Source organism: Odocoileus virginianus, chromosome 1, assembly GCF_023699985.2.
Source record: "Odocoileus virginianus isolate 20LAN1187 ecotype Illinois chromosome 1, Ovbor_1.2, whole genome shotgun sequence".
Taxonomy (NCBI): Eukaryota; Metazoa; Chordata; class Mammalia; order Artiodactyla; family Cervidae; genus Odocoileus; species Odocoileus virginianus.
The window spans coordinates 23,014,728-23,034,667 of NC_069674.1; the positions used below are offsets into that span (position 1 = coordinate 23,014,728).

Below are 19,940 nucleotides of genomic sequence, written 5' to 3' on the forward strand. Positions count from 1 at the left end.
AAGTGCTAATGAGAAAAACAAAGAAAGCAGGGGTGTACAGGAGGAGATTGCTATTTTAAATAGGGTTGTCATCCTTTAAAAGGTGATCGTTGAGCAAAGACTTGAAGGAGGAGAGGAAGTTGGGCATGTGGCCATCTGGGAGAACAACAAATACAAAGGTCCTTGGGCAGGAGTGTGCTTGGCCTACTGGAGGCGTGGAAAGGAGGCCATTGTGGCTGGAGTATAATGAATAAGAGGAAGTATGTTATTTATCTAACACTTAGATAGGCAACCTACTCCAGTATTCTTGCCTGAAAAATCCCATCGAGGGAGGAGCCTGGCGGGCTACAGCCAGAGTGGTCACCAAGAGTCGACACAACTGAGTGACTAACACACTTACTAGTAGCACTATTTTAAGCACTTAAAAATATTAACTAATCTTCCCAACAACTTGTGACATGGGTGCTGTTTTTTTCTCTTTTCCAGATGAGGACACTGAGGCACAGGAAGGTAAAATAACTGTCTCCAAATCACATAACTCGCAAATGATAGAGATGGAACTGGTACTCAGGTAGTTAGTCTCTAGAGACATTTGGTGTTCTTAAGTACCCGAGTATGCTCTCCTGCCTCCTAGTTATTAAAAGATGAGGTCCAATAACTGAAGACTAGAGCTCACAGGTCATTAAAGGCCATTGGTAAATATTCAAATTTTTATTCTGAGTGATATGGGGTTTTGAACAAAAGAGTGATACGTCTGTTTTTGTTGTTGTCCTGCAAACTTTAGATATGTGTTTCTCTTGGTATTTAATATGCTTATGAAAAGTCAAAAGGATTTCAATTTATGGGAACAAAGAAATTTTGATATATATAATTTAGAGATGATGTCCCATCAAATGCCATTTGTGTAAGAGTGATCTCTTCCGTTTTCAAAGTCTAATAGGATCCTCTTTATTGTGTAGATCTAGCAATTATTATGTATTTGACTGTGCTGTCTTGGGGCACCAAGGCAACATTATTTTTCTATTTTGAAGGGAAAAAAATGTTTAAAAGCAAATGGTTATGTAAAATATGTCCTATCTACATACCAAAGGTGATGGGTTATTGGTGCTACTTTCTTAGGGCTTAATGTGGCTCCTTAGGGAGCCACTTCAATGGGGCTCCATGACCCCAAGTATGGAGTGATCCAGAACCAGCTGCCCCTGAGGGTAACAGAGGACTCACACTCAAGCCACCCAACCTGCTCAAGACAGATTTAGGAGCAGCACATGGCAGAGTCAGCAGGAGAAAAGAAAGCATTGGGAAGATTACGCAGTCATCCAAGAATGATATTAATGACTGTAATTGCCATAATTTACTTAGCATTTACTGTATGCCTAGAATCATGCCAAATACTTTACAAGCATGAGCTATATAGTATCATCATCCCCATATTGTGAGTAAAGAAACTGGCTTAAAGAGATTAAGTAAATTGCCTAAGATCATATACAGCTGTGACTTAAGCACAGCTCTGCCAGTCTCCAGAGCCCATATTGAGACTCATTTATTCTATGCTGTCTAGGAATGTACTTGTCTCTGATTATTCCTTCTGTAACCCTCAGAACACTATCTTCCTGGAGGTGGTTCCAGTTCTGTCTCAGCCACGACTGCAGCTAGCTTGCTTTGTTTGGGTACACGGAATCCTGCTACCTGAGGCTGGAGCTTATCTGCCACTCTCCCAGCCTGGCCCTCCCCCTTGGTTGCCAATGAGCAACTAGGCTCATCAGCTATACACCATGAATTTCTGGCTTCTCTCTCTACTCCCCAACTAGGACTAAAGGCCATGCCATAGAGCATTGGCTGCGGCTTGCTAAGAGACTATTAATAGGAACATATGACATAACTTAGAAGTATGAGGAAAGAAACTCTTGATGTGGTACATTTTGATCACTGGGAAGTAGGAGATGGAAGAGAACCATGAAGATGGGTTACTTTTACTTTCTCCATCCCAAGAACTTACCTGAGTGTGTTTTTGCCATGCACAATGTCTAGAGATATTCTGTATGCACAGGCAGGTATACCCACAGCCTCTGTAGATTATTCAAACATCACCTTGCATCGCTTCCTCTCTTTCTCAGTCTCTCTTCCCTTTATCTCTCTCACTTACTGCCCTGGGATTACATCTCCTAAGTAAAACATTAGCGTTAATTCTTGCTTTGAGGTCTGTTTTTCTAGAAAATATAGGCTAAGACATTCAGACTCAATTTCTCTCAGTGGAACTACCAGGTCCTACCCTCCCTTGGCTCAGTGCCAAGCTTCCAAAAATGTATTATAAAAGATAATAGCTGGTAAAAATATTGTTAGTCTTATTAGTATGTCTGATAGAATTCATGTATTCCTCCAAATACATACCGCCACCCTAGATAGTAAAAATATTCTGAACCAGTGGCTCAAAACTAGCTTCAATCTTAAAACTACTCTTGCTCTGAAGTTCTTACAAGAACTTTCTCTTTCTTTCCAGTCTTGTTCTGGCTTGGTTCCCCATTATTCTAACTTACGCTATTATAACACCTTCCTAATTTGTCTTTCTGTTTCCACATTTTCCTACTTCTGATCCAATCTGAATACCACTGCCATCAGATAAATAGCCCTAAAAACTGATTTTATCTTGCTCTCCCACTTTCAAAAAACCTTCAGTAACTTTTCACTGCACATAAAATAATGTTTAAAGTTCCTTCTAAAACAAATCTTCACTCAAGGCCCTCCACAAACTGTTGTGACCTACATTTCCAGCTTTAATGCCAATGATAATGTTTCTCTATTTTAATTATACCATTAGCTATTCTGGGCTGTTTGCGTTTTCCAAACATGTGTTGTGCTTTTCAGAGACCACCATGCCTCTGCTATTGAACTAGGCAACAGAAGGACTTGTGAGTTTTGATAACTACCCTGGGAAGTGTCAGAATGCTTACCACACCCATAACCACTTCTCAGGGATATCTGATTGACAGAACACTGAATTACTTATCAATTTATTCTGCCATTTCAAGCAAAACCATTTAGTCCAAGAGCAGGCTCCTACCCTAGGGCAGTACACTTATGCTCATATAACTTGTCAGAGGAAGTTCTTCCTAACTGCCTATACTTGATGGTGAGCAGCCAAACCAGTCAAGCCCTTTGGAGGGCTGAATGTGAAATACACAGAAGGAGTCAAAAGTGGGGAGAAACAAAAAGATTCACAGAGGGAAGAAAGCTGACATCACGTAGCAGCAGAAACCATGAGCAATAGAAACTGTGAGACAGAGAAAAGAATAGAAAGTACTTAGTAGCAAGGGCAACAGAATAGAGTCACAATAATAGCAGATAATTAGAGTACAAGGCAACAGATATTTACTGCCAAAGAGCCCGCAAGATAACCCAGCTGCTATAGCTGTCTTGTGTGCTGAATCACCTTCCAGTCCCCACTGGTCATTACTTAAACTTAGATGGAGGCAACTTGAGTCTATCTCTGTTCTGAAAATTAAATTTTTGCCTCCCGGTGTCTGTATCAGTCAAGATCATGGCAGGAAACTCACACTCCACTGGGTTTTTGCCAAAATAATTTGATGAAGACACTATTTACGAAGATGTAGGCAGGGTTTCTGGAGCGTAGGAAGTATTGAGGCACCCAAGGACTAGTGAGGGTAGAAGCCCAGGGCTGAAGAGACAAGGGATGGAAAAGGTGTTATGAGAGTCCTAAAGGAGCTTGAGCTGCGAAAGGGCATAGCTGCTGCCAGAACCTGGTGCTAAAGCAGAGGAAGGAAGAAGAAATACCTCACCCTCTTTTTTCCTACTACCCTTTGATACTTGCTGATGCCTCCCACTGGCCAAACCCAACAGGAAGCAAGAGGGCAATGGAGCCCAGGTGAGTCATCTGTAGATAACAGCCTCACGGGGCACAAAGCAGGGAATAGGAGGATAGGAGGCTGTCATGGGCTACCTAGTGCACCTCAAAATAATATATCCACATGCTACTGCCTGGGACCTGAGAAAATTATAGTACATGCAAAAGATGTGATTGAGTTCAGGATCCTGAGTGGGAGAGCGTATCCTAGTTTATGTGGGTGGGCCCTAAGTACAATCACATGTATCCTAATAAAAGAGAAGCAGGCAGAGTTCTGAAAAAGGAGGAAGCAGCATGTCCACAGAATCAGAACTAGAGTGAAGTGGCCACAAGCCAGAGAATCCTGGAGCTATCAGAAGCTGAAAGAGACAAGGAACAGATTCATCCTTAGAACCTTCGAAGGGAGCCTGGCCCTGCAAAAGCCTTGATTTCAGGCCTCTGGCCTCTAGAACTTTGAGAAAATAAAATTATGTTGTTGTTAGCCACCCAGTTTGGTAATTTGTTACAGAAGTCACAGGAAACTAATACAGGGGCCAAACGGAGAATAAGGAGCGCAAAATCTATTCATCTCAAATGCTGTGTTGACTAACATGACATCCCCAGTCACCTTGACTGGAAATTCTTTTGCCTACCTTCGGTATTCCTTTTGGTACTTCTTTTTGGACCACTCATATGATTCAGATAAAATGCTCCCTAGTTATATTTACTTTTGCATACAAATATTTGCATACAAATATCCTCCTAACTAGATTATAAATTCTCCTTTAGAACAAGAATCTTGTCTTGCCCATCTTTGTATCACATGAAAATCCTAGCATAGTACTTTGAACAGAGTGCACATTCTGTAATTGGTAAATGAGAAAGAAAGCTTCCATTTGTCCATCCATAAATGGAAAATAACAATTTCCACTGACTTGCCTTTCAGAGATAATAATGGCAGTGTTTCCTGGAAACAATTTCTGTACCTGTAATAGAATGATAGAACTGAAACAACCATTCCTGCTGGAGCAGTTCCTTTAAAAAAAAAACACCATTTGGCTTTAGCCTGTCATCTATCCCATGTGGAGCTAAACCTGCTTGCAGTTTCACCCCAAGGAGGAAAAGGCAAGCAAGATAATTAATAAAATATTAGAGCTGAATATTGGTTTGTTTTTTTTTTCAGGAATTCTGATTCATCAAATAAATATTTATCAAAAGACTATTATATTAAAGTACAGTCCATAAATGCTGGGGGAATACACATACATGTACACACACATAGAATAAGCTGTAATTCCAAGTTAGTAGTTGCCACACAATATGATGAATGCTTTTTATAAAAACAGGATGCTACGGGACCAGAAGGAACTCTATTGATGAAAGGTTTCACCAAAAAAAGGTCACATTCAAGTCTTTTAGGACTTTATCAGGCAGAGCAAAGTCAAGAACAGTTGGGGACCAAGAGAAATAACTTTGCTTGAGCTGTTGCCAAGCAAACCACACCCTCAGTTCAGCCCTGCTGTATCCACAAAGACCTATTTTTATTCATTATCCTGATAGTTTCTTTTCAAGAGAGGAAGAAGATGCTGGGTACTTCCCTGTTTTGCACCTAGGTTATTTTCTATGTCACTGACAGATTATCAGGAGGGAAAGCAGAGGTTGACTTCTGACAAGTCAAATAATGATGAGTCCAAGTAGCCATCCTATCATGAGTTAATGAAAACTCTTGCCTTTCCTGAGATTCTCCCTCATTTCTGAAAACTGAGGCAGGCTATGCTGTGAGACTGTGTGATACTAGGGCATAAATAGCTCTGAGGAAAGCAGGCAAGCAATGAAACCTCTCCCTGGTCTCACTGCCCCAAAATCAGGAGGCCCTTCTTTGTGGCAAAGCCCCCTTGAACAAGGATTATGGCTGAAGCCCTCTGTCCTCCCCTAGACTGACCTTCAGATGGCTCCTTGAGGAACAGCTCTGTCCCGGGCACCGCCCAGTGTTTCTCCCAGCCCAGCCCTGCTGGGCCTCTGGGACCAGAACTGTGCTGCGTATGAGTGGGAGGAGAAAACTCGGGAAAGCAGCCAGCAGACAGGGAAAGAGCAGCCTAAACCCACCAAGGGGCAGAGGGTTCCCCATCCTCACCCTGCAGCTTCCACTGGAAAACAGGGAAGCCGGGCAATCAGATTCCAGCCTGAAAGTACACATCGCTTGCCCTTGTTTTCTCAAGAAGCCTCTACCTTCCAGACCTTGCCAGGAAGCCGGCGGCATTTTCATGAAGCAGTAATAACAAGGACAGAGCGTTCTAGCCTGCTGGAGCCTGCTGGCTGGTCACTCTTTCCACTGCCTTTTGTTTTCATGCAGCATTCCCTCACTTGCTTCTCAGATTCCTTGGGGCTTTGAAAAAGCCACAAATGCTCCACACAGTGACACCACCCAGCAGGCTGGCAGACATCGCTGACACGCACCCTGCCCTAAGCGATGGCATGTATGCAAGTCCTGACAACTGGCACCCAGCCACACACCTAGTAAGAGGCAAGACAGCTCCCAGAAAGCTAACAAAGTTCCCCATCAACCCAGCTGTCAAAGGTGGGACTTTAAGTCCCCAGTCAGTGGGCTGGTCAATCATACACCCAACATCTACAGTGTATGTTGGGCAGTGGTACTTCTCTACCCATCTTCAAGGATCTAAGTGCCGATAAATCTATCTATCCAATATAGATGTTACCAACAATGTACTAGGGCCCTTTCACCATACCAACTCACGTACTGATGTATTAGACTGTGCATACATGCATAGAGCTGGTGCTGTCAATGATACGAATTCATTCATAATCACTGGGTTTCAGTATCACCTGTGGCCTGTTTCAAGCAACACTCCAGAGTTACCCTAACAGAATCTATGAAAATAGGACCCAGATATGTGTAGTTTTAAAAAAAAAAAAAAACTTGACACTGTTGATTAGAATGTAAAATGAGAGAAATTCTCATATATCATGGGATGAGAGTAAGAAGTAGTTCAGCCTCTGTGGAGAATAATCTAGAGAGCAATCTAGTGAAGTTGAGAATGCATAGTCTATTCTTTAATAACTTCTAGATATATTCCCTAGAAGAACTCTTATACAGGAGCCTATGGAGGTATACACCAGAACATTAATTATATAACAATTTGAAATAGCAAAAAACTAAACATAACAAATATCCACCTATAGATCATCCATTCTAGAATATTTATACAATGAGACTATATTACAGTACTATATAGTATGTTATTACTATGGTATAAAGTATCACATGGATAAATCTTAAAAGCATGATGTTGAAAAAAGTTCTAGAAAAATATGTACACCTTTTATGTACTTGTTTAAACACCCAAAATATATGTATTTGTAGCAAAAATATAAAAACATATGTGGGAAGGATTCTCACTATCTTTAAGAGACTGACTATCTCTGAGGAGAGATGGAATGAAAGGGCTTTTTTTTGTAACTAAAATATTTTATTTATAGTTTAAAAATCTTAAGCAAATATGGCAAATTGATATAATTTATTAAATCTGGATAATACATATATGTTGCACAGGTAATTCTGAGGGTCATCCATAGCAGAAGGATCTCTTGAAATTTTTAGTGTTCTCAAATATTGAAATTCAAAGTTTCTTTATAGGGATGGCTCCTATCAGTGAGCCTTCAGATCCTTTCTATTCTGTTTTTTCCAGACTCTCCAACTTTTAATTGTCTCTCCATCCCCTGAACTTTTCTAGAGATCTAATTATCTGCAGTGTTCATTTGGCAATTCTGTACTTTCCTGCACATTGCTGAAATGGGCAATTATTCACTCAATAGGTTTATGTCTTATTTCTTGAATTAGGCTATCAGCTTCTTCAGAATAGAAATCATATCTTGTTCATTTCTCTAGTTTTTATAATATTTAACACAGATTAAGCAGTAAAGCATATGATTAAGAATATAAAAGTTCAGAAATGTGGCAGGATATAAGAACAATATACAAAAATCAATTGTATTTCTATACAGTAGCAATGAATAGTCAGAAAATGAAATTCAATGCAATCCTCTCCATATCTTACTGCTTTTTCTTTTTTCCTTTTTTCTCTTCTTTTTAAAATTTTTTTTCCCAGAAATCATCAAACTGATGCTGCATTTCATATGGAAATGTAACCCAGAATAACCAAAACATTTTGGAAAAGGAAGAACAAATTTGGAAGATACATATTTCCTGATTTCAGAACTTACAAAAAAAACCTACAGAAATCAAGGTATAAGGCATAAGAACTCATGTTTAGATCAAAAGAATAGAACTGAATGTCCAGAAATAAACCCTCATGAACATGGTCAATTTATTTTTTTGACAGGGGACCCAAGACAATTCAATAAGCAAAAAGTAGTTTTCTCAATAAATGCTGCTGGAACAACTGGGTATCCACGTGTAAAAGAATGAAGCTGGGCTACACCTTACACCATACAAATAAATTAACTAAAAATGGATCATAGACCTAAATGTAAGAGCTAAAACTACAAAACTCCTAGAAGAAAACAGTAAATGTTTATGGCCTTGGATATGGCAAGGTTTCTTAGATATGCTGCCAAAAGTAGACATGACAAAAAAAAAATAAATAAATCAGACTTCAAAATTTAAAACTTTTGTGCTTCACAGAACACCATCAAGAAAGTAACAGGACAACAACAGAGTGGGAGAAAATCTTTGCAAATTGTATATTGACAAGGAACTTATATCTAGAATATATACAAATGTATTATGACTCAATAATAATAAGACAACCCAGTTAAATCATGGGCAAGGAATTTGAATGAAATTTCTCCAAATAATCTATACAAATTGCCAATATGCACAAGAAGAGACACTAAACATCACTAGTCATTAGGGAAATGCAAGTCAAAACCTCACAAGGGATAGCTCTTCACGCCTACAAGGACAGCTATAATAAGAACAGACAATAACAAGTGTTTGTAAGGATATAGAGAAATTGGAACCCTCATACACTGTGGGTGGGCATGTAAAATGATGCAGCCACTTTGGAAAACAGTTTGGTAGTTTCTCAAAATGCTAAGCATGGAGTTACTATAATACTCATCAATTTCACTCCCAGGCACATACTCAAGAGAAATGAAAACATAGCTCCACACAAAAGCTTATACATGAATGTTCATAGCAGGGTTATTTACGGTGGTTAAAAAGTGGAGACAACCTATGTCCATAAACTGATGAATGGGTAAACAAAATGCTTTACATGCATATAATGGAACATTTTTTGCATGAAGTACTGATGTATATGACAACATGGATAAACTTTGAAAACATTATGCTAAGCAAAAGAAGCTATTCACCAAAGACTATAGATTGTATTGATAGATAAGGTCTTTAATGAGGTTAAGTTAAAATGAAGTCTTTAAGGTGGGCCCTAATTCAATATGCTCAACTGGAATTCCATCACCTCCACTAGCTTTGTTTGTACTGTTGCTTTCTAAGGCCCACTTGACTTCACATTCCAGGATGTCTGGTTCTAGGTGAGTGCTCACACCATCGTGATTATCTGGATCATGAAGATCTTTTTTGTACAGTTCTTCTGTGTATTCTTGCCACCTCTTCTTAATATCTTCTGCTTCTGTTAGGTCCATACCATTTCTGTCCTTTATCGAACCCATCTTTGCATGAAATGGTCCCTTGGTATCTCTAATTTTCTTGAAGAGCTCTCTAGTCTTTCCCATTCTGTTGTTTTCCTCTATTTCTTTGCATTGATCGCTGAGGAAGGCTTTCTTATCGCTCCTTGCTATTCTTTGGAACTCTGCATTCAAATGGGAATATCTTTCCTTTTCTCCTTTGCTTTTCGCTTCTCTTCTTTTCACAGCTATTTGTAAGGCCTCCTCAGACAACCATTTTGCCTTTTGGCATTTCTTTTCCATGGGGATGGTCTTAATCCCTGTCTCCTGTACAATGTCACGAACCTCCGTCCATAGTTCATCAGGCACTCTGTCTATCAGATCTAGTCCCTTAAATCTATTTCTCACTTCCACTGTATAGTCATAAGGGATTTGATTTAGGTCATACCTGAATGGTCTAGTGGTTTTCCCTACTTTCTTCAGTTTAAGTCTGAATTTGGCAATAAGGAGTTCATGATCTGAGCCACAGTCAGCTCCCGGTCTTATTTTTGCTGACTGTATAGAGCTTTTCCATCTTTGACTGCAAAGATAATCAGTCTGATTTCGGTGTTGACCACCTGGTGATGTCCATGTGTAGAGTCTTCTCTTGTGTTGTTGAAAGAGGGTGTTTGCTATGACCAGTGTGTTCTCTTGGCAGAACTCTATTAGCCTTTGCCCTGCTTCATTCCATACTCCAAGGCCAAATTTGCCTGTTACTCCAGGTATTTCTTGACTTCCTACTTTTGCATTCCAGTCCACTATAATGAAAAGGACATCTTTTTTGGGTATTAGTTCTAAAAAGTCTTGTAGGTCTTGATAGAACTGTTCAACTTCAGCTTCTTCAGCGTTACTGGTTGGGGCATAGGCTTGGATTACCGTGATATTGAATGGTTTGCACAGAACTGGAAAAGGTCAGTTTTCATTCCAATCCCAAAGAAAGGCAATCCCAAAGAATGCTCAAACTACCACACAATTGCACTCATCTCAACACACTAGTTAAGTAATGCTCAAAATTCTCCAAGCCAGGCTTCAGCAATACATGAACTGTGAACTTACAGATGTTCAAGCTGGTTTTAGAAAAGGCAGAGGAACCAGAGATCAAATTGCCAACATTGCTGGATCATCGAAAAAGCAAGAGAGTTCCAGAAAAACGTATACTTCTGCTTTATTGACTATGCCAAAGCCTTTGACTGTGTGGCTCACAATAAACTGTGGAAAATTCTGAAAGACATGGGCATACCAGACCATCTGACCTGCCTCTTGAGAAACCTGTATGCAGGTCAGGAAGCAACAGTTAGAACTGGACATGGAACAATGGACTGGTTCCAAATAGGAAAAGGAGTATGTCAAGGCTGTATATTGTCACCCTGCTATTTAACTTATATGCAGAGTACATCATGAGAAACCCTGGGCTGGAAGAAGCACAAGCTGGAATCAAGACTGCCGGGAGAAATATCAATAACCTCAGATATGCAGATGATACCACCCTTATGGCAGAAAGTAAAGGGGAACTAAAAAGCCTCTTGAAAGAGTAGAGTGAAAAAGTTGGCTTAAAACTCAACATTCAGAAAACTAAGATCATGGCATCCAGTCCCATCACTTCATGGCAAATAGATGGGGAAACAATGGAAACAGTGTCAGACTTTATGTTTTTGGGCTCCAAAATCACTGCAGATGGAGATTACAGCCATGAAATTAAAAGATGCTTACTCTTTGGAAGGAAAGTTATGACCAACCTAGATAGCATATTAAAAAGCAGAGACATTACTTTGCCAACAAAGGTCCATCTAGTCAAGGCTATGGTTTTTCCAGTGGTCATGTATGGATGTGAGAGTTGGACTGTGAAGAAAGCTGAGCGCTGAAGTATTGATGCTTTTGAACTGTGGTGTTGGAGAAGACTCTTGGACTGCAAGGAGATCCAACCAGTCCATTCTAAAGCAGATCAGTCCTGGGTGCTCATTGGAAGGACTGATGCTGAAGCTGAAACTCCAATACTTTGTCCACCTCATGTGAAGAGTTGACTCATTGGAAAAGACCCTGATGCTGGGAGGGATTGGGGGCAGGAGGAGAAGGGGATGACAGAGGATGAGATGGCTGGATGGCATTGCCAACTCAATGGACATGTATAATTCTGGGAGTTTGTGATGGACTGGGAGGCCTGGCATGCTGAGATTCATGAGGTTGCAAAGAGTCGGACATGACTGAGCGACTGAACTGAACTGAACTGAACTGAATTCAATATGCACAGCTAGACACCAGGACTGCCCATGCCCAGAGAGAAGAACATCTGAGGACACAGCAAGAAGGCAGACACGTGCGAGCCAAGGAGTGAGGTTTCAGGAGCAATGAGACCTGCTGACCTCTTGGACTTTTAGCCTTTAGCACTGTGAGAAAATAAACTGCTGCTGTTTAAACCACCCTGTCTAAGGTGTTTTGTCATGGCAGCTATAGCAAACTCATACAGTGGTCTTTTTGAGTGTGTAACAACGCTGTGGTATATAAGAAAGACCTATGCTTTGAATTATTATATTTTGCAGAGTGGCATCTTTTGATCACTTGTATAATCAATTGCTAGAAATGTGATAACTCTCTAGAAGCTCAAGTTTAGTGCAATATTACCATGAGCAGGCCCATAAAGCCCTGGCCTTTGAAAATGCCCTATTCACCTATTCAAGAAGGTAAACACTTAGAAGATCTCTCTAGACCCATGGGATTTTCATAAATTGGTAGTGATTGATCCAGATATGCTTATAACCAGGGAAAATGTCATTTAAAATGATGTTAATTACTGAGAACTTTTAATAATGTGGGGAAATGATTATATTATAATAGTAAAAATTCAGCATGCAAAATTTAACATGTATAGATAGAATCACCTTATCTGTATAATGATATGCATAGAAGAAAGACTTAATAGAAATATAGTCTGAGTTAATATTAGTTCTTCTTTGTGGTGAGACTATGGATTATTTTTGATTTATTCTTTATACCTCTCTGTATTTCTGAATTTTCCAAAGTAAGCACATATTAGTTTATAATCACAAAATATGCTTACATTTTAAAAACTAAAAACTGAGGCAGAGGGTACATAACCCAGTGCTGGGACTGAGAATCATCTCCAGTAGATGTGGTTCCGGGACGCAGAGGTCAGATCTGTCAGAGATCCTCCCTTCAGACCTCTAACTCCCAATTCTAAATTTAGGCTACTCTTTCTGGGTTTATGTAGCCACTTCTCTTTCTCTCCCAATGACTCAACCCAATACCCCCCTACCTTTCTCCCAACATTTGTACTCTGAGGCTACCCACAGTGATGCACTGATAGCTGTGTCCTTCATGAGCAGTGTGCCTAAGAAGTAGCACAAAATGAGAGGAGGGGGTCAAGAGAAGGGAGATACTGAGGGAGACACTTCTGAGGCTTCCGTCCTTGTGGGCATTTGACACTCCTGGCCTCTGCCACTCCTCTCTTATTCCTCCTCTTTAGGGAAAGGGCTTAACCTGCCTTGTGAATTGCAAAGTACACATGGCAGGTTCAGTTTAGCTCCTCCTTTCTTTCAGAAGGTTATGTATCTACCTGCCCACAGTGAGGATATCACCTTAGTTTACTCCTCTGGGGGCAGGGTCCCCTTCCTGCTCCCACTGCTACTCCCAGCGTGAAAGGTCCTACCCTGGTCAAATTTTACTTGTGACTGGGTAAACAAGTTGATCTAACTCATTTAGTATTTAGTAATCCATTATCTCTTAACAATAACCAGCCTTTATCAACAATCGAAGTAGCATTTTGGTCTCCATCTGCTCACTCTTTTATTTCATTTTACCAGTTGACCAGAACCCAGGATAGGGATTGGGGGAAAGAATAGGAACTTCTTAGAAACCTGAAAAAGGAAATAATACTTGTTAACAGCCAGCTTAACTTAGTGCCCAGCACTAAGACATGTTTTATGTATTTTCACTTATTTAATCCCTACAACCACCCTCATATTTTACATTATTTCCCCATCTCACAGAAAAAGAAACTGAGTCTCAGAGAGGTTAAGAACTTGCCCAAGGTCTCACAGCTAAAGAGTGGCTGATGTCTCTTTGACTTCAAAGCCCAAGCACTTTCCACTGCATAAGACATTGTCTTCAGGTGCTGCCAAGGCACGCCTCAGGAACTGAGGCAGCAATCTTATCTTTCTTAATACTTCATCCTAACCATTTGATCTATCATCCTAACCTTGATCTATCAATGCAAGTGAGGAAACCAGGATACAAACAAAGGACAAGGATCAAGGAAATTACCAAAAAATGCTAGGCCAAAAAACTTTAAGGAATGTATTTTCTCCCAGTTTTCTTGGGGACTTTTGGAAATGGCCTTCCCTGCCCCCCGATTTGTGCTCTGGATTCCCCCAGTTGTAAAATAATTAAATAATACCCAGTCCTCCTTAGGTCAGACCACATGTCATGTTTCCCTGAGATTGGCCTCATCATGGTTGTCCTTTTGCCCCCATTTGCTATTGAAAAAACAAACAAATGTACGTAGCACATGGAGTAAGAATAATTATGATGAATAATGAATCAGCTTAGCAGTATATGAAAACCAGAAGTACTGAACTGATGAACAGAAAATGATATTAAAATGCCAGTCATAGGGGCTGACCCTTGTTTGTTTGTTTGTTTGTTTTTTGGGTGGGGGGGCTGACCCTTTAAAAAGACAAGCTGAAGAAAATGTTTTGATGTGACCCCTGGAGGACAGTCAGCTGGCAGGCTAAACCACAGCCAACTGAGAGGGCCAACTACTCCCCAGATGCTTAGGGACCAGGAGCGTTTCCAGGAGCTCAAACCACTGCTACTTTCTTCTCAACCTCCCAGCAAAAGCTCAGAAAGTGCAAGGGCACCCCACAGGCCACTGAGCACATTCCCAATTGTCCTCTAGGGAAATCTGATGCTGAAAAATGGACCTTTTCCAAAATAGTGGTTCAAACCAGATGAGGAATTACAGAGAAGACAGCCTTCCATGGTAAATACCCAGCCTCCAAATCCCCAAAGTCTTCATTAAGAGACTGAAAACACAGGCACACCAGCTGGTCTCCACTGCTTTGAAGCACTGTGGCACGGTGGAAAGAGCAATGCTGTAGGGCTGGAAATAAGAGACTAGCCCTCTAGTCCCCAGCTCTGCCAAGTTTTAGCTGGGTGACCTTGACAAAGGTACTTAAATTCTCTGGGTCTCACTTTCCTCATTTGTTAAATGAGGTTTGATTAAACCATGATGTCTTCTGATTCTGAAATCCTATCTTTCATCTTAGGATTCCCACCTTACATTTAAAGAAAATCACAGCAGGGCCTTGGGTGTTGTGTTTCTTGGAGATCTTGCCTCTCACCTTTTCAACATTCTTTGTTGGCTTTCCTTCCACAAGATTAAACCTAAATTCTTCAACGTGACATTCAAGGTTCTTTGAGATCAGTCCATGCCTAGCTATTCAGCTGCCTTCCTCTTGCTCTCACCAATCATGTATTCTGTTCTGGCTATACTGGTCTATTTGCATGCCCCCTGCAATTTCAAATACTTACTGAGCATGTGCTCTGTAGAGACATCAGTAAGTCTTTTCACATATTGTATTACTTTATATTAATTAAAATAGAGCTCACTGCTATACAAACAAGCTATATAGGGTCAATAAGTAAGTAAGAAATGTCGCTCAGTCGTATCCGACTCTTTGCAACCCCATGGACTGTAGTCTACCAGGCTTCTCCCATGGGATTTTCCAGGCAAGAGTACTGGAGTGGGTTGCCATTTCCTTCTCCAGAGGATCTTCCCCACCCAGGGATCCAACGTGAGTCTCCCGCATTGTAGGCAGATGCTTTACCGTCTGAGCCACCAGGGAAGTCTAGGTAGGGTCAATAGATTAATGCAATAGAAGGTTATTTCTTAGTCATGGAACAGTTCAGTGTGACATGCCACCTTCCACCCAGGGTCCTTCTATTTTGCAGCTCCTTCATCCTCTAAGTTTCAGAGTCCTTTACTTTCAAAGCTAATAGCTAGGAAAGAGAAGGAAGAAAAGGCACACCTACTCTTAACCTGGTCGAGAAATGATGTACATCACATGTGCTCACATCCAGTTAATAAGAACTAATCGTTTGATTCCCCCAGAAATATAAGGCATTAGAAACTGGTCGGGCCAACTCCCAGAATACTTGATGCTATGGAAGAAGAGCATGAGTCTTTGATGGTCAGCTAGGCATTTCATGCCCTTCCTTGATCCATCTGCTTAGTAATGTCTTGTTCACCCTTCAAACCTCAGGCCAAGTGCTACCTTAGTTGTGAAGTCTTCTCTGACCTATATAGGCAGTTCTGTTGTTCAGTCACCAAGTTGTGTCTGACTCTTCGCAACTCCATGGACTGCAGCATGCCAGGCATCCCTGTTCCTCACCATCTCCCAGAGTTTGCCCAAGTTCATTTCCATTGCAGTTCTAGGTCTTCCTTTTTCTATGCCTCATGCACTTTTCACATTTCCCCATTATGACAATTATCATAATGTACGGTGTGGTTTGCTTGCCAGTCTACTCAACTGGACTATGAGCCTTAAGGGCAAAAATACTGTCTTTTTATTTTTGTATTTGAAAATCTTAGCATGCATGTGTGTGTGCTAAGTTGCTTCAGTCATATCCAGTTCTTTGTGAACTCCTGGACTGTAGCCCACTAGGCTCCTCTGTCCATGGAATTTTCCAGGGAAGAATATTGGAGTGGGTTGCCTTTTCCTTCTCCAGGAGATTTTCCTAACTCAAGGATCAAACCCACATCTCTTGTGTCTTATGCATTGGCAGGTGGGTTCTTTACCACTGCGCCACTGCAGAGTGCTTGGTAATAGTAGTTTCACAATGAGATTTAATGAATTAATGTTGATGAGTATTATCAGTGAGTGTATGAATGAATGCCCTAAGGAAAAGAAATTGGTTTCTACAGAGGAGCAAAACCTGAGTTTAAAAAATATATTGATGATTCAATCTTATCCATAATGCTAAAAGGAAAATAAGCTTTCCATACAAATGTTACAATTATAATCAATGTTTTATATTATTATCAATATTCCTTTAGTGTCTCCCTGAGGGTAGGGACCGTATACATTTTGTTCTTTGCTCTGACTCCACCATCTAGCACACTATCTGGCACATAGTAGGAACTCAGTAAATATTTCAGGAAGAATGAACGGATATCAAAATGAATGAAGACTGCACCCTTAATCCCATGAGCTATACAATAAACACATGGCTTACATTACAAGAGAAAAGTGTTGATGGGGACGTGAAAACTTACAACACAACTAGAAAAACAGAACAGAGTGCACATTGGGATTCTGTCATTACCTTGTACAATCTATGTCATCATCCTCTTTATATAAGAAGATGAACAAACATAATTGGAGGAAACTAGAATCTCAGTTGCAATAGTTGCCCATGAGTAAAATTAGGACAAATGGATGTCTCTAAAATGGCTGTACTATGAAATAGCCTTTATAAATTGGTTAATGAGAGAAGCAGGAAGCAAGAGTGCAGACAATTACAGAGTTGTGACAACTGTGAAAAATATATTGAGAAAAGACAAAAACATGTTTTTCATAGTTTCTGAAGAGGTGAAGGGGATAACAGAGGATGAAATGGTTGGATGGTATCACTGACTCAATGGACATGAGTTTGAGCAAGCTCTGGGAGTTGGTGATAGACAGGGAAACCTGGTGTGCTGTAGTCCATGAGGTCGCAAAGAGTCGGACATGACTGAGCAACTGAACTGAACTGAAATGGGAGACAATTCTACAATGTTTGTAATAAATTTATTCTCATAGTCCCATGTGACAAGGTTTGGATTAGATATTGCAGATGGCTTCAAGTGTATTACTTGCTAGGCTTTGTCATGAGAAGCATTTGACGAGAAGGACAAAGTGCAAATGCATAAGCAACTTCCAGTCAGAACCTCTGCATGGGCTTGGCCAGGTATCCTGAAACTCTGGGAAGTCCTAACCATAAACAAGTAAGTTTGCAGTGTGAACTGATTTGTGATGGTAACAAAGTTGGTGCTGATACTGACGGATTTTTTCTATGAACTGACCAAGGTGTTAATGGTAGGTCTAGGCATCAAGTAACCTGAAAAATAGGACAGTACACTTTCGCGAACTTTTTTTTTTCCATTTATTTTTATTAGTTGGAGGCTAATTACTTTACGATATTGTAGTGGTTTTTGCCATACATTGACATGAATCAGCCATGGATTTACATGTATTCCCTATCCCAATCCCCACTCCCACCTCCCTCTCCACCCGATCCCTCTGGGTCTTCCCAGTGAATTTAGAAAGATGGTAATGATAACCCTATACGCAAAACAGAAAAAGAGACAAAGATGTACAGAACAGACATTTGGACTCTGTGGGAGAAGGCGAGGGCGGGATGTTTAGAGAGAACAGCATTGAAACATGTATATTTTTGCAAACTTTTGATGATACATGAGCTTGAAACCACTGGCCTGCCCTGAGGAGCTATCTGTCTCTCCCTGTGGCAGGAATTGCTATGAGCTCAGCACATAGCTGGACTAAGCTTCCTAGCCTCTTTTGAAATTGGGCAGAGCCATGTGCCAGAGTTCTGGCAAACAGAAAGTGGGTAGAAGGACTGGATGCCAGTTGCAGGTCTGGCCCATGGAGAGCGTTCTGTGTAATACACAGCAGCAGGCTCTCTCCCTACCCAGTGGCTGAATGGAGAGGATTCTGAGAACCTAGAGGAAGCTAGAGCCAGGTGTTGGAAGAAGTCTGTGAATTACTGCATAGGATTTACCACTGCATCCCACACATCCCCACCCCTACTAATTTATATTATACTATATAGTCAAAAACAGTAGCTTTTCATTGGGCCAACCATTATTTTGAAGTCCTTTGTTATAACCGTTGGCTTATCTTGACTAGGGCTTCCCTAGAGGCTCAGAGGGTAAAGCATCTGCCTGCCATGCGGGAGACAGCTTCAGAGGAGCAAGACAAAAGAAGATATCAGAGACAAAGCTCAACATCAGGGAATATCATATTTAGTGGAATTCTAGAGTTACTTTTAAAGCTTAGACATTCCCATAAAGCTAAAGCCATGCATGTGAGTCTCTGCTAATCTAACTAGTCCCCTCTAGGGGTTTTCATACTCTTGAGAGTACAGTGAATAAAGTGAATAACCATCTCCCAAACATAGTTATCATATGAACCCTCAGTATAGTCCATTCAAATTTATGTGCTTAGGGTCTAGTCAGATAATATGTGTGTGCTTATTTACTTAGGCATGTTCAACTCTTTGTGATCCCATGGACTGTAGCCCGCTAGGCTCCTCTGTTCGTGGAATTTCCCAGCCAAAAGAATATTGGAGTGGGTTGCCATTTCCTCCTCCAAGGGATCTTCCCAACCCAGAGATCAAATCCAAGTCTCTTGCATTGGCAAGTGGATTCTTTACCACTGTGCCACCTGTGAAGCCCCTAGTAAGATAATACAACATTTAAAACCTGTTTTGCTTTTTTACTAAACATGGTAATTATGAAGAAGAAAAAAATCAACTAGTAAGTAGCTTTGTATTTGAAGGTATATTTTTAAAGTGATTATGCAAGGTTTGGTTGAATAAAATACTAATGAAATTACGGAGGAGCCAACCAACCACTGTGGCAAAAAAAAAAAAAAAAAAAAAATTAGGCCTTTTACTGCTTGCCTGAAGATGTTATTGGGAAACTTTTGTTTACTTGCCAGACTTTGAAAATTAAATCCTTCTTCAAGTAGCCTCGGGTGTTAAGGACAATAAATAAGATGTGCTGATTGAAAACATTTTAAAAAACAACTTGTTATAGCTTTTAAAATAACAAGGGATAAATTCAGCTTGAAACAGGATATACCAAATTCACGTGGCCTGCTCGATAGAAACACCAACCTTTAAAGCTGGATTCTACAGGTCATCATTGTATTGATGCTCTACCAAATGAAATTTTGCAGGGGTTTGAGACAACAGCCCTAGGAAATGCTAGGTAACTTCTACCTGTAAACCTGATCCCATTAACAGAAGGGGCAATTGATCTCCCTATCTTGAAAGTGCATAGATAAAGGGATAAACTGGAAGTTGGTCATGATTCAGGGAGAGGAAAAGGTAAGAGATTTAGGAGAAAGTCTCATTTTTTTGGAAGAGTCCCTGAGGGCTTAGATGAAAGAATCAGTCTTGAAATACTACTTTTCAAGAAATAAATTCTCTTGCCCTATTTTAAAGAGGTACAAACTAAGCTATAATGATTCTCTAAATTTTCTAAAACTTCATCTTCTATCCCTTTTTCCAAGACACTCCATTCCTTTGTCTTCCCACCTAAAATCTCCGGCTACAGTTAGATCCTGGAGAAGGAAATGGCTACCCACTCCAGTATTCTGGCCTGGAGAATTCCATGGACTGTATAGACTGTGGGGTCGCAAAGAGTTAGACACAA

The 19,940-nt window shown here is 40.5% G+C and overlaps 1 protein-coding gene and 1 long non-coding RNA gene across 3 annotated transcripts in view; one reads left to right on the plus strand and one right to left on the minus strand.

Moving 5' to 3' along the window:
• Positions 1-11,901, plus strand: part of LOC139034454 (uncharacterized) — a 32,758-nt gene extending 20,857 nt beyond the window's left edge. The window contains exon 3 of the long non-coding RNA XR_011486976.1: positions 7,945-11,901. This is a non-coding gene — a long non-coding RNA (uncharacterized lncRNA). The remainder of the gene's footprint in view (positions 1-7,944) is intronic.
• Positions 1-19,940, minus strand: part of MKLN1 (muskelin 1) — a 377,738-nt gene that overhangs the window by 234,045 nt on the left and 123,753 nt on the right. The gene's annotated exons all lie outside the window — the stretch shown is intronic.